The following is a 15000-nucleotide window of genomic DNA, read 5'->3' as shown; positions in this document are numbered from 1 at the left end:
AAAGAGTGCACCAGTGTTGCGGCCGCTTCTTGCGTTAAATATTTTCTTATGCGTCTTATATTGTGTAACTGAAAGAATGATGCACTACAAAGATTGGTCACATGTTGGGACATATCAAATGTATCATTGAACCAAGTACCCAGATTCCTAACAGATCTGGACTTGGTTATCAGATGATTTCCAACTCGTATGCTGGTTACATTGACTTTAGCTAATTGCTGACGAGTTCCGATCATAATAAAGTCGTTTTTATTGTCGTTCAACATAAGACTATTGTGCTGAGTCCATTTCTTGATGTCAGCAATGCAGGCCTCCATGGCACTCACAGCAGCATCTTGACACAAAGAGTTGCTCGGGCTGAATGAAAGGTATAGCTGAGAATCGTCTGCGTAGGAATGAAATTCAGGTAGGTGAACCTCAACGATATCAATTAAACTGCTACAATAGATGTTAAATAACAGCGGACCAAGACAAGACCCTTGCGGAACGCCACAGTGAAGATGGAATGACTTCGATAGTTTATAATCAACAGCTACCCGCTGCGATCGACCAGATAAGTTGGAGCAAAACCATGATAGTACTGTACCTCCGATACCAAGCTTCGACGTCAAGCTCTCAAGAAGAATTTCATGATTCACTGTGTCGAACGCAGCACTGAGATCTAACAGCACGAGAAGAGTAACATGTTGCTTATTCATGTTAAGAAGGATGTCATTGCGGACCTTTAGTAAGGCTGTCTCAGAACTGTGATGGCATCTGTATGCAGATTGGAGAACTGTGTACAAACCATGGCGAGACATGTGAGACTGCAGTTGGTCCGCAACAGCAGTCTCTGTCAGCTTGGAGATAAAGGCCAAATTGCTGACAGGGCGGAGATTCTTAAACAACATTTCGGTCCCGGGTTTCTTTAGTAGGGGGGTGACTATTGCTTCCTTCCATTTGTCGGCAAAGTGACCGCGCTTTAAAGACATGTTGATAATTGTCGTGATAACAGGTAGCAGCTCATCTAAGCACTGCACAACCATTACAGTTGGCATGGGGTCCAAGCAGGAGGACTTCTTGGCCGAGCGGGATATTAATTTCCTGACATCATCCACAGAGAGAGTATTAAACTCCGTTAATGAAACATCAGCACTACGTGAAACAGTAGAATCAACCATGGAAAACGATGAACTGCTGGTTTCCAACTTCGAGTGGATGTCTTTAACCTTCCGAAGGAAGAACTCACCAATATCATTAGCAAGTGCCGAAGCGTCAGTCCCATCCGCTAACGATAGAGTCTTAGACTCAGAAAGTAAGGACTTAGCTGCTCTAAATAATTTCCGTTGGTCAGTGCTGTTGTCGCGGATAAAGTTGCTATAATAATTGGAGCGTGCGCTATTCATAAGTTTAGTGATGTAATTCTTTTTTTTTTTAAACGCCGCAAAATCCGCGAGTGACTTGCTAGCCCGCCATTTACGTTCAGCTTTTCGCCTCTCTCTGATTGCTGCCTTGATATCACAGTCAATCCAGGGAACACGTGGCCTGTTTACAACAGTTCTTTTATTCAAAGGGGCGTAACGATCTATCAGCGGCGATAATGTAGAATTATAGCAATTAACCAAGTCGTCCAAATGTGCGAAGTCGTCATTGCAGAGGGTGGAGACTGAGAGATCCTCCTTAAGTGCCACAACATCCACTGCTTTGTATTTCCTGTAAGTATATGACTTAGAACTAAATTGAGGTTTAATGGAATTTAAAGAACAGAAGATAGGCGCGTGATCAGAAAAAAGAAAGCCAACCTTTGGTTGACATAAAAGGACCTTGTCGGACTGACGCGTGATAACTAAATCAAGGGTATGATTGTGTTCATGTGTTGGACCAGTCACGTGTTGCACAAGGTTCATAGACTCAAGGGTGTCCAAAAAAGCAGCAGAGACAGCGTCGTCTGGGTCGTCTACGTGTAAGTTAAAGTCACCGACGATGAGCAAAGACTCAACTGATAGTATGATACTTTCCAGGTATGTCGTGAACTCGGTTAAAAATGACCTATCTGTGTGCGGATGTTCTCTAGAGTATGGAGGATGGTAAGCAATCACAAGTCTAGTGCTAAATGACCCAGATTTAACAATAAACTCAGCATACTCGAAGGATGTCATCGCAGTGCATCTGATGTTTTTTATGGAAATGTCGCCTCTGTAAAGGAGAGCAATTCCACCACCAGGTCTGCTGGCGCGCGGTTGGTTAATCAGTTGATACCCAGGTGGAATTATCTCAAGTCTCGCCGCGGAGTCGCTTTCAGTGAGCCAAGTCTCAGTTATTGCCACTAAATCAGCCGCAGAATTGACTACAAGGTCAAAGAAATCAGCAGACTTTGATTTAACGGAACGAGCATTGACAGAGCAAAGGGTCAGAGGTAAAAGTTAGATATGCCAGCCGAACAGTTCACCGTAATTAGATTGCCGCTGTTGCGGGATGCATCAGGTCTTACCGAACAATGAATGCTAGTTTTACGGGTCGATACAACGGCTTCTATACGTTCACCCAAGGGACCAGGGTTTAACTTGAAAACAAGATCGCCAATTAGTACTAAACGAAACGTAGCCATAGAGTTGTTATAATAAATAATCCTTTTTGATGTCCACCTTTTTCGCCTCCTGTAAGTGTAACTCGGCGTGATCCTTTTGTTCCCTTGAAACAATAGCCCGTGATTGCAGTTTCTATGAGTGTCATAGTTCAGCGTCAGTGTAATTTCTTGGAACAAAGGCCGATGATTGCAAATTCCAAGACCATTGTTGATGACGCATCCAAGCGAAACCAGGCTCCTTGAAGAAGCAGTTACATTTAGAGAGAAATTCAGGTTTATCTCGGCGAATGCGATATTTTCCTCCGTGAAATCTGATCCAGGACAGCATGATAACATTATAGACGTCCCACTCAAGTTGTTGTTGGCGACCGAACACCCCCGGCCAGCAGCAATAAAATCGGCCAGAGTGCACAGCTTATCAGAGCGTGGCCTGCCTTCATTACGATATGACCGTGTGTAAGTATTCTACTTTCGATTGGCGTCCGAAGACGTGCGACAAAAATGCAAAGAAAAAGAGTGGCTTAATGCAAATGCAAGGTGTAGGACTTGTTCCACGCCCGTGCGTCTTTTTTTCTCACCGGCCTGGCGTTGGCATTTTCATTAGTTCCGCTTTTACTTACGTCACACGTGTGAATCGTGCATGAGGCCTCAAGAAAACGATGGAGCGTTTTGACTCACGTGACTAGCAGCCATACTGGATTACTCAAACTAAAGAAAATAGGGAAAGCACTAGATAACATCGACCTAAACCTGGTGAGCCATGGATATGTCAGCGGAGTCTTGAAAGATGATCACTTCGTTTTCGCTCGCTCCTCGCTCTCTCGCTTCTGATCGATCGCGACGAGGATTATTTCAGTCATAAAACGGTCAATAGACCGGTCATTTTCGAGACGTTACAATAATTTTCTTCATGTGATAAATTATCCCAGGTTGGGTCCTGTTGTTAGCGAATTGATTTTCAGTCTTTCAACTTGCAGCTAACAAATTTCCGGCGCTCTTCCCACTGTTGGAACGGATCCTGTAACGGGTAAAAGAAAATTAAAGAAAAAAAAAAGAGAGTTAAGCACTCACTGAAAAACTATGTCCCCATTAACCTATTGACATCCAAACCGGCCGAAACCGGCCAGACTTAGTATTTTACTCTGTCTAACGCGAGAGTATTTTACTCGTCAATGGGGAACCCCTGGGAGTCAATGGGTTAATTATTGAAAGTTCCACGTTGTGAGTGGCATATATGGCTCACCAGGTTTAGGTAGATGTTATCTAATGCTTTCCTAAAAATAGAGTTTGATTCCCGGAGGATTAGTTTGATACACCATCATGGCCGCCATTCCTTTGTTTAGGTACACCAACATGGCCGCCGTGACGTCATATGAAAACACTATTTTAAAGTGCTACTGTGATCAAATTTTTATCCCTTGAGTTTTTTGGTTTATCACATAGAGTACCATAAAACATTAAAAATGCTGTTTACCGTTTGGAAATATCTGCATTGGTTCCGGAGATATTTAAGTTTGAAAAATGTGTTCAATATGCAAATGAGAAGGCTGATGACGTCATTCACCCAACCCAATAGAACATCAAGAATATAAATAGAGCTATCTCGGTCAATTTGCAACAGAGACCATTGAAACTTGGTGAGCTAATAGTTCTGAAGGCAACACACCTATGACTATAAAGAAATTGGTTCCCATGGCAACTCACTCTTTTCCAGTCCCCTCCAACTTGATTTCAATATTTTGGTGATCTCAGGCTAGAAATACATTTACCAAGGCCACAAACATGACCTAACATCTTGATATGCTGGCAGGATCATGCAGATGAGGCACCATTTGCAAATATCAAAACAGAACACCAAAGATGGTCTGAAAAGCTCTTAATGTCAGGGAGGTCTGGAACCCAGTATGTTTCCATGGTAACAAAAATGGTATGCTCATATTGTGGAACACATCTACTAGAATCTTAGTGCAAAGAACCAAGTATTTCTGATACAAATTGGCTGAGATATCTTTCTCCATCATACTTGATCAAAATTTGGTTGGGTTTATGACGTCATCACTTGGATAATTTGCATATTAAAAAAACTTGAATATCTCCAGAACAAAAAGAGATATTTGAAAATGGTAAACAGCATTCTTTTTCTCGCACAGACTACGTGTTTATGTGCCAAAATGGCTTAGATAGGGAAGATGCAAATTTCGTCACAGTAGCACTTTAACATTTTAGAGAGTATTGGCTCAACACAACGTTGAATGTTACATCGCAGAATATTTTTATGTCTTATGGTTGGGTTTCAACGAGTGGAAATCCCTCACATACTGTACCATATTGTCTTTCAATGATATCTTGAGATGTATCTAATGTCTTGAGATTTATCTCAGGTAGGATATTCGTAAGTATGTCGTCAGTGCGGCTGGTGCTGAAATTGCCGTTCTTGCGGAAGGTCTTCCAAAGCCAAAATTAAGGTGGCTCAAACACTTTCAAGAAACTGTAATGGTTTAGAATGATTCACCAAGGTATCATTTTTTCCTCGCGCGAGCAATTTAGACCTGATGAAAGGCTGACTTTTAAAAACAACAAGGTTAAAGCGTGAAATCTTTAAGACATCGATAAAAGGGTCCAGCAAAGCATTCCGTCGCGTCTTAATTTTAACACTCCTTCATTGTGAAGTTTAAAGAACAAAGCACCATAAGACTCAGTCAATAAGGATCACTTAACATTCTGTCAGGCCTTAACTCTCTCGGGCGTACGTCGTTTTGCTAAATGCCTTGAAATAAAATTTAATCTGTTTAAATACAAAGGTGCGTGGTTAGATGGATAGAAGGGGGAAGATTTGTTACACTGAGCTAACTGACATCGCTTTTCACCTGCGTGAGTACGGAGGTGCTAGATCAGAGTACTACTTACATTAAAAGCTCCTTAAATTGTTTAATCACCTGTGTGAGTACGGAGATGTTTCGTAAGGTCACAAGACTGGCTAAACGCCTTGTTACATTGTGTACATTGATATGGCTTTTCACCTGTGTGACTACGGAGGTGCCTAGTCAGATCACTATAGTGGTTAAACGCATTGTGTACATTGATATGGCTTTTCACCTGTGTGAGTACGGAGGTGCGTAGTCAGATGACCAGAACTATTAAACGCCTTGTTACATTGTGTACATTGATATGGCTTTTCACCTGTATGAGTACGGAGGTGCCTAGTCAGATGACCAGACCTATTAAACGCCTTGTTACATTGTGTACATTGATATGGCTTTTCACCTGTGTGAGTACGGAGGTGCGTAGTCAGATGACCAGAACTATTAAACGCCTTGTTACATTGTGTACATTGATATGGCTTTTCACCTGTGTGAGTACGGAGGTGCGTAGTCAGATTACTATACTGGTTAAACGCCTTGTTACATTGTGTACATTGATATGGCTTTTCACCTGTGTGAGTACGGAGGTGCTTAGTCAGATCCCCAGAATGATTAAACGCCTTGTTACATTGTGTACATTGATATGGCTTTTCACCTGTGTGAGTACGGAGGTGCGTAGTCAGATTACTATACTGGTTAAACGCCTTGTTACATTGTGTACATTGATATGGCTTTTCACCTGTGTGAGTACGGAGGTGCTTAGTCAGATACCCAGAATGATTAAACGCCTTGTTACATTGTGTACATTGATATGGCTTTTCACCTGTGTGAGTACGGAGGTGCGTAGTCAGATTCCCAGAAGTATTAAACGCCTTGTTACATTGTGTACATTGATATGGCTTTTCACCTGTATGAGTACGGAGGTGCCTAGTCAGATGATCAGACCTATTAAACGCCTTGTTACATTGTGTACATTGATATCCTTTTCCAGCCATGTGAGCACGCTTTATTCTTTTGGTATCCTGATTGATTGAATGTGTTGCTCCTTTGTTTCGCTGGTAATTCCTGTCATTTGCCACAAAGCAGACGTGGGTGTTGAGAAAGCTCTGTGAAGCGAATTTCTTACCACACTTGTCACAGTCCCATGTTCTGTGGACTTTACGAGATAAGCAGAAACGCCTGTGTCTTTGAAGAAAGTTCAAAGAGGTGAACATCCTTTGACAGACCTCACATGCGAGCTCGTCACCTAAAAAATGACCAAGAGTTTGGTTGTCGGTCAAATTGATCTCAAATTGCAGAGGTATGAAATTCACACAAAGTTTAGGTTACGCTATTGACAAACTGACATTTCTTCCACTTTCCAAGTAAAAAACCTATAAACTATGGCTTATTTTGCTATTGCCCACATACTCAATCCCAGTGTATCTGTTTCGTTATCTCATGCACGGAAACGAAGTAAATGCTATGTCAAAGGCATCGTCGAACCCATCAAAGACACAACAACAACGGTAATATCTGGTTTAGATAGTAATGTGGCTTCTAGAATAGTTATGACTCGTTGATTTTTCGCAAAAACTACCATTATCTCGGAAAATGTAATAACTTTGAAATAAGAACAATTCCTTTTCCTCTGCATTCGTTCATTTCTTTGACTTTCAAAAACGGTTGTATTTTTTTCTTTGCTGTTTTAAATTAGTGTGACTCAATTTTATGGTCATTATTACCTACGATCAGCATCAAATATTAAAGGGTTTCTCTTTAAACACCTTATTAGGACTTGGAAGCAAGGGTGGCACAGTCGGTTAGTGCGCGGCCTTGGTGGAAGAGCTTCCGAGTTCGACCGCCGGATCTCATATCCTTGTTTCGACTTCTTTCCTTTCAGTATAGCTTAAGTAGCTTTAAATACCCTTAAAACGGAGCACTGATGGAAACAGGGGGGTAAAATGAGCGCACCGTCGGCTTCCTGTGCGAATACCCTCTAGAGGGTAAAGGAATTACCGACCTTAAATAATAGGGAGCTTAAGATCTACGACGGCGACGTCGACGAAAACGTCACCTCAAAATAGAACTTTGCTCTAGTAAAAGTCTTTCGCGATTATTCCATCTCGTTCATGTCGTACAATGTGGGCGAAGTATCCTAAAAATAAATTGGTACGAGCGTTTCAGACTGAAAATAGAGAATGAAAGATTCTCTGTTGCATGCTCACGTTGTCGTCAAAACCCCTAAAATCTAGTGATTTCACGTCGTCGTCATGCAGAGAACCACAAAAATATGAGCTGAAATCCGTGCCGCACGATTATTTATGCTCTTTTAGCCAATGATATCATTGTTTTCTGGCGTTTTCGTCGACGTCGTCGTCGTAGATCCTAAGCTCCCTAATTACGACGACGACGACCTTTACCTTCCTTTACCTTTAGCAATGGGGAGCTCACTTGAGGGGACTCTATGTGTGCAATGCAAGCTGTTAACGTCAGCCAGGGTTTTTGATTTCAGAGATAAGATATTGTTTTGTTTACCATTTACATTCTCTGGATCAACATTGCAGTGACTATTGTCAGTGGATAAACCCAAATCTCTGGCATAGCTCTCTCCATACCACACCAGCAGTTCTTTTCCTGGACTGATGGGTTTATAGGTGCGGTAGTAAATCTTTCCTCGAAATTGGAAGGATACCAGGTTCTGCTCGTCCTCTGAACGAGAGCAATTTACAAAGCGCATCCAGTTGCTTTTGGATTCATCACGACCGTCCACAAAATGGCTGAATTTTCCATCTTTTACAATCTACAACAAACAAGTAATTCTTGATGGTTAAAAGCTCGGCTATAAGAATGATATGTGGCATAATGGCGACGGTTCCTGCACAGCATATCCAGGACAAGCAAAAGCCGCGGCGCGAATTTCTTACCCCTTTTCGATAATCTCGTCATTGTTTGCGTGCCCTTGTCCCTGTTGGTCATTTAAGCCCCCAAGGAAGTCTGAAGGGCTTTTGTATGCCAAGCGTGGCTTTTTTCACTCTCTTGTCGAAAGTCCACCAACAGAAAGGGTCCCACATATTTTTTCTCCTCCCACCTCTCCGTGAGCGACGCTGGTAAGCTCGCATACTTCATGATTAACTCGACACTTATGGCAACAATTCTCACCCATATATTTTGTAAGACATTGAATGGCTTATATACGAATGTTAATGAGTTGCTATCTACAAACGTCCAGTCACCCTCACCTACCATCCACAAAACCTTGCAGTCAAAAATGTCATTCTCAAAAACTTCAAAATTCCTTGCAATGATCATTCAAACGCGACAAAAACATAGGTAATTTCTAGTTAAGAGCGCATTTACGTCTGACAACCAACCGGAAACTATCAAATGTACACGCACACGATGCAAAACTTGTCCTTTTATTTCTAACATGGTTAAGATCTCAGGACCGAATCGATCCGTTAAAATCACTGACCACTTTACATGCACCTCCGCAATTGTCATCTATTGCATAACCTACAGACCATGTAAGAAGACTTGCATAGGCAAAACAGGAAGAAGATTGGCGGATCGCTTTCGCGAACACCTACGAGATGTAGAAAAAAACGGCACAGATGCATCAAAAAGCAGTTGCGCGCCATTTTAATCTTCCTAATCCCTCCCACCACAACATGAAATATCTTGCGACTTGCATTTAAGACCGAAGGGAGGAGGGCACAAGCTGTGGACGAGCATTGCTCAGTCTTCTTCTTACTCTCTACGCTAACTGACGTGTACCACTGAGACGCACCTCCCAAAAGTAGCTTGTATCTGTTCTGTCGGTCATGTTTTCCCATCCTACTTTCTCTCCTATATAAGGTCCAAATCGAACTCCTTTAGGAATCAGGACTTTGCTGAATACCCCTAAGCCTGCCTCTGGAATAGAGGACTGGTCAATTTTTAAGACTTCCGGTACAGATGCTACTGCTGCTGACAGGTCCGAAGGTTGCTCCAAAACCTTGTCCTCCATAATGCGCAAAGGCCCGTGTATTGGGCAATCACCGTAATGAAGATCCTGACAATCTTCGCAAACTGAAAAAGTCAATGAGAAAAGAAAATATTGAGAATTAAGAAAGATAAAATCCCTTTTTTGTCTAAAGAGGTTTGGTTCGGAGTATGTCTGTGAGGACTCGCAAAGCTCACAACTCTTGGATGTCAGGGGTAAATATTGAAGAGGAAAAATAATCTTAAGCCCAGTGCAAACAGACGCACCATTTGTGGCCAAAAACTCTCAATACTGTTGGGTGTTACATGTTGCGTCCATTTGCACACCCTGTTGCATGTTGTTGGGAGTTGTTGCACCATAGTTAATAGAGGGGACTCATGGTTAGGAAGCTCGGCAAACATCAAAGGAGCAAACAAAGATGCCAAGATTTAGGTTGGAAAGTCCACGACCGTGCACAATCTTTTGTTTTGCGCTCATACACTATGCATAAATTACGTAACCAACACGTTTCTATTGGTTAGTTCATCAGTACGGAGTAAACAACCATTGTGTTTTGTGCACGGTCAAGGCCAGAAAGGAGAACAAAAACCTACAGCAAAGAAAGTTGTAGGTTTTCATAACCATTCCCCTCTATTAACTATGGTTGCGCGAAGTTTGAAACAAGTTGATCGTTTGAGCTAACAACTCCCAACATTTCTCTTGTTCCGTGATCGCCGAAGCGCAACGAAACAAGTTGGATCCGTTTTTACAGCTCTTTCAACATTGTTGGGGCCACGCACGCGCATTTTATATGGTCTCCATGGAGATAGTAAGGCATTAACGTGTTAAAAACAAGATGGCAACCGAATTTTGTAAGTTTACAAAAGTCTGATGGGTCGCACCCTTCCCATACTACACCTGAACGTCCTCATATTGTTGGGAGTGGTTGCGTCCGTTTGCAAGGGGCTTTCCTTGAACATATAGATGGGTTAATGTTTTTATCTACAAATGTTCGATTTGTATCAGTATACGTTTCTTCTTCACGGTCTGTGATCACTGTTTCCTGCTTGCGTTCGATATTTTATTAATAATTATTGCTTAAGCAAAAGGAAATTTTCAATTTTCAATTAAACCTTATTGGGAGTGCAGGGATGGCGCAGTGGTGAGAGCACTCGCCTCCCACCAATGTGGCCCGGGGTCGACTCCCAGACTCAGCGTCATATGTGGGTTGACTTTGTTGGTTCTCTACTCTGCACCGAGAGGTTTTCTTGGGGTACTCTGGTTTCCCCTCTCCTAAAAACCATCTATCATTTGACTTGATTTGCGTTAATTGTTAATTTCAGTTTATAGTGTTCCCAATTAGTGCTCCAGCGCTAGAACGACTAGACACTCAAATAAAGTTCCTTTGCTTTTTTTTACATTAATATCAACTAAAATATCAGAAATTTCACTACACGCTAACTACAGTCAGCCTATTGTTAGAATACAATAGGCCGTTTCCGAGTTTTTGTGATGGTAATTAATTCTACTTTAAATGTGAATGAAAAATAATTTTTATAAGAAGAACTTCGCACGTAGACTCCCAAATACAAAAAAAGCGCCGCACCTAGACTCGCTTCGAAGGAGGCAGACGTGAACTCGCAAATGGCCTATTGAAATAGAGTGAGGAGACATTTGTTTTGTTTGTACATATATTGTTTTGTTTTAAAACCTGCTAGTTGGCTATATAAAAGTACGTTACAACATGCATTTATTTTTAAGTTTTATGATGCACTCTTCCTTGCTAGCTGAGGTCTCTTTTCTTTTGCGCTCGCTGGGCTTGCTAGTACGGGAAAAGATACTTATGCCAAAACTCACTGTGTCGAGCATGCGCGGAGGTAACGTAGCGACCAACGCCTCAAGTGATACTTCATGTTGTGTGGGCTCACGCGGGACACGGCAGGCTCAAATCACAGTCAGCAAACATACCATTGAGCATGCGGTTTGAAGAGTGACCGTTCAAGGTTGTGGACGGCGGTTGGATCAAAATGAGTTTCGACCCATGGCATAGGTTGTCATGGCCAGCGAACGCAAAAAGAAAAGATGCATAAAAACATTTTGCTGGCAGGGATGATGCACTCACTTCCCTTTTTGCAAGTGAAGATGCTGGTTTTTGAGTTTTTATTGTTTTGGCCTTCAGTGGGTATAATGACAGTAACTGCTTAATATTTTTAGTACAGGACACTGCAATCTTGGACAAATCTTGGGAAGAAATTCCGGCTTAAGCATCATTTGTCATGCACTCACAAACAATCTATTGATCGTTTTCACGTGACGTCATTAATATTCTAAAATGGAAATCGCGACATTTTTACCAGCACTGCCTTGAAGACAATCTAGATAAAGTCTTTTCACTCCCCGTAGCGTCTTTCGTTTTGAAAATACAGCATTTTTAAAAACGGCCTTTCCTTTTAACTTTCAACAGCTACAACGTTTCAAGCCCTAGGAGATTGTGTTGATGCGTATGTGTATCAGAGCGAAAAGAACGCGTTTTCATGGCAAGCGAATTCCAAATGTTTTTGTTGATTTCCGGCGGCCATTTTGGTGTACGATATTTTTACACCGAAAAAAGCTCTTAAAAGTTAACTTCCTGAGACGTTTCGGTCAATAACTAAAAAATGGTGTACCACACAAATTTGAGACTTTGAGAAATTGTTTATGTAGTCTTTTATAACATCTCGTTATATACATGTTTCATGTAACGGTTTAGAATTTAATTTTTTTGTTGCGTGATAGTGAAAACGATCTATTTTTCCCCCTTTTCCCCTGCCAATGTGACCAACGAACGAAATGATACATGAAATGAATCATATATTGAACTGCGGAAATGAAATCAAGTGAAGCTATGATCCTCGCAGTTATGAGCGCAATTTTAGGATTCAATATATGATTCTAAGATAAAAACTAGCGATAAAATTTTCCGACGTTTCGATCTCGCTGAGATCATTTTCAAGTTTGAAAAAAAGTGACAAAAACTTTGCAAAGTTTTTGTCACTTTTTTTCAAACTTGAAAATGATCTCAGCGAGATCGAAACGTCCGAAAATTTTATCGCTAGTTTTTATCTTAAAATGTATTTCGAAGAAACTAATATATGATTCATTTCATTTATTATATCTCTCAGATAGTACGCGCGCTGTAGCGGGCCGTATTCTGCAGTACGGCCCGCTGTACAGCCCGCTAAAACATCATCTAGCGAGTTTTTCATGTCATTTCTGTTGCATAAACTTGTACTGAAAACTGTTTGAATCTTGCAAGCAACTATTTCAAACTTAACAGCCAAGAAGATTTAGTTTTAGGGATTTTGGCACGGCATTCTTTGTGGCAGTTGAACCTTCCGCTTCACTTTGACTAGTTCCTTGCTCGCGCGCCGGTTAACCTCAGAGATATAATAAATATCTTACTAACCTCGTTTTCTCGGTCCGTTAAATCAACGGGAAAAAACGAGGTCCGCAACTTACAGTACGGACCTCGAACTCGGTTAGTAAGAGGTATGTATCATTTCATCGTTGATTCATTCCTCACGGGGACATTAGAACCCACAAATGACCAGCTCCCAATATCAGTGGCTTCATAGCTCAGTTGGTTACAGCGTCGCACCGTCATCGTGAGATATATATTTTTTCTTTCTCTACTGGTAAATTAAACAATTTTACTCGGATGGAGCAGTTGGAAAAACTTGGATTTGTTTGACCCGTGAACATTATTGAGTTTGGCATGTATACGTAAGGAGAGAAATGTAGAAGGCTTGTACAACTGAAAACCAGGGTCTTTCCCCACCCTCACTCCACGCCCTGTGATGTCGACTTACAGATGTAATGGTCATCCTCTGGAACCTCAGCTTCACAGTAACAATGTCTTTTTCCTCGAGTAGTGTACTGGATGTGTTTAACCTGTTTACATTTTTTTCTTGCACCCTTAAGGCCTGTCGTTTTCTCGACACTCTGTTTTGCCTCAGTGTTGGTTGGTGAAAGAAACTCCATCTGTTCACCCAATCGACCCAATTCATCGAAGGCGCTTGAGTCATCATCTTCAACTTCCTCTACCTGCAAAATTACCAAGCAGGGTAGGTACTTAGAGATAAGAGCAATTTGAAGCGTAAGCTGTAAGATTAAGTGCACCAAGATGACAGCGAAGCACTCCTCTTTTTTTCTGACTTATACGATGGTACTATTTGCCAACATCATTGTGACAAGTCGACTTTCTTTTGACAGAAATCAAGAGGTTTTTCAAACCTAGCCACACAAATCCTATAAAAGGGTCGAAGAAATTTAAGTCTTTAGAACAGTATCCACATTTCGGCTTTGCATGTGATATACACGCCCTTGTATGGCAACATTGCACTTGCAACCATTGCAACCACCGATAGATCAAAATTATTTATTTATTTATTTATTTATTTATTTAACATTTGTACGTTACTTTTACCTCTCCTTGCTTTTGATAGTCAGGGACAATTTGAGGTTTTGGTCGAAAATCTGAAAAGAATAACATGCAATAATAAGACCTTTGTTACTACGAAGTATTTTCTAAATGACAAATTTCACATCTTGTATTTTCCCTTTTGCGATCACCGCATGTAAAAACATTGACCACCTTAAACGAAGTGTAAAGGAAAATAATTGTCTTTGCGGTTATTCCATGGACAGCCGACCAAAAGAACAGACTTTAAGGTATTAGGAGAATGAAAAACACAAACAAAACATTCAGAAAATAAACTTTGTAAAGAGGCAAAAGAGGAAGTATAACTTTGAATTTCTGAGAAGACACTCAAATATCAGGGCCGATCTTTATTACAGCTAGTGAAAGTAGGGTGGAGGCCGCAAGAGGGCGGGGAAGACCCAGGCGACGTTAGCATTAAAAAGTGGTTGCACAAGCCTGTGGGGGAGGTAGCCTAGCTTCCAGAAGAGATAGAGCAATACAAAACAGCTGAAAGAGCTGCCACGTCATAGCAGTGATTTGCCAAAGCAAGAACACAGATCAATTGACGAATGTCTTAATAATGAAAGCCATCAGATAATTTTCAGTTTGATGATCATGAGAAGTTTTGCCTAGGTGTGCTATTGACATCATCATTTGGCAATTGAGCAAATAACCAGTGGTTCAGTGTGAAATAGTTGTGTTATAGATTTAGATAAAATCTTGTGCAAACTATTTCATTCCAAGGTCTATAAATTGTCATATTTTAGTTTGGCCATCTCTTTTTTTTTTTTTTTCGTTTACCGTCGAATGCGTTTCCTGATATTGGGTCGGTCGGTCGGATTGAAAAAAAAAATCGCAAGAAGTCTCGGAATAGGAGGCCTGGTACCCCAGCATCATTGCTTTGGAGCTTGGAAGCAACAGGACATGAACCCAAAATCAATATGGCGGAAAAGTCGGTCTGATGTCATTCCCTAAGTTGGCGATGAGGATGACGTCAAAAGTTAATACTTACATATTTGGATGAAAAAAAATGCACAGTATTCTGTAAAAAAGTTCCCGTTTTTGTTCCTGGTTTTCTATGTTGTTACTATGCTCATTTTTCAGATTTAAAAAACTATTTACTGGGTTGCCCTATGGCAAACCCAGTCGGAAAATAGGTAGATTTCGGTTT

General features: G+C 41.1%; 1 pseudogene; it reads right to left on the bottom strand.

The window, feature by feature from the left end:
* Nucleotides 1-5494: 5494 nt before the first annotated feature.
* The window catches only part of LOC137985198 (zinc finger protein ZFP2-like), a 14285-nt pseudogene continuing 4779 nt past the window's right edge, over nucleotides 5495-15000 (bottom strand).

This window comes from Montipora foliosa, chromosome 14 (genome assembly GCF_036669935.1).
Source record: "Montipora foliosa isolate CH-2021 chromosome 14, ASM3666993v2, whole genome shotgun sequence".
Classification (NCBI taxonomy): Eukaryota; Metazoa; Cnidaria; class Anthozoa; order Scleractinia; family Acroporidae; genus Montipora; species Montipora foliosa.
This window is presented reverse-complemented; position numbering and strand designations above follow the sequence as displayed.